The following is a 1,189-nucleotide window of genomic DNA, read 5'->3' as shown; positions in this document are numbered from 1 at the left end:
CGCTCACATAGGAGGGAAACTGTGAGTGCCAGTCGCGGCCCCGGATTTGGGTCGTGACATTTATTCAAACTCACGTTTTTAGTGTTCTTTTTGTTGACTTCAAAATAACGTGCAGTTATTCAAAATTCTATGATTTCAACATAATTTTACCTAAAATATTTAAAGTAGAAAATCAATATTTACATATTTTGTTAAAATAATAGTACTGTTTACATGTTTTATTTAAATTAATAAAAATGACAAATTCTGTAATTATTTAAACATGACAAAAGTCAACCATTATAGAAATTAACAATTACAAGTTCTTAAGATATACTTTCTAAACTTGAAAATAAAATAGATTTGAATTCAAAGTAAGTTGCTTCTCAAATTTATCCTTGTTAATTCAAAAGTAAATATCTTTTCAATTTTTACATATTCTAAATATTCGAGGGTTGGAATATGAAGTAGACATTATTTGAAGAGAGATGGAATATAATAAATATCGTAATTATTATAATTCTTAATTTATTGATTTATTTTTTGTTCTAAAAAGACAGAAATAGAAAAAGTATTACATTGAAAATAAGATGATAAGTATATATTTTCAAATTAAAACGATGAATGTATAGGAACAATTATTCTTTTTTAAAAAAAAAAAAAGTTAAAAGATATATTTTTCTAAATCTGTATCTAAAATTTATCAAAAAGAGAAAATAGTAATCAACTGAATAGTTCGATATTTTTTTTCTAAAATTAAAAATTGTATACTATTTTTTGAATTTGAATTTTAAAATAATTAAAAAACATTGAAAAGTTCAATAATACAATGTTATTTGGTGGGGGTAATTATCAAACTTTTTTCATATTAAATATTTAAATTAACTTTATACAGTTTCCTTTTAAACAAAAATAAAATGTAAATTTTTAAAACTTCCTATATAATGAAGAAATTTAAATTGGTATTTTAAAAATTATACTTTGTAAGGCTTTTATAACAGTTTAGTTCAGTGTGCGTCCTCAAACATGTTCAGTACTTATGGAAATCTTAAAAGTGTTTGAGAAAGTAGACGAAAGGGTAATTTTCTTGTTCTCTTAATATTTGATTTTGTCATGACGAAACATTTTATTTCAATGTTCTGAGTATCAATTAAACTATAAAGAGGCTTATGTAAAGTTAATTTGACGAATCTAAAATATATCAAATTGC

The sequence above is a fragment of the Solanum pennellii genome, chromosome 10, assembly GCF_001406875.1.
Source record: "Solanum pennellii chromosome 10, SPENNV200".
Lineage (NCBI taxonomy): Eukaryota > Viridiplantae > Streptophyta > Magnoliopsida > Solanales > Solanaceae > Solanum > Solanum pennellii.
Note: the sequence above shows the minus strand (reverse complement) of the source record.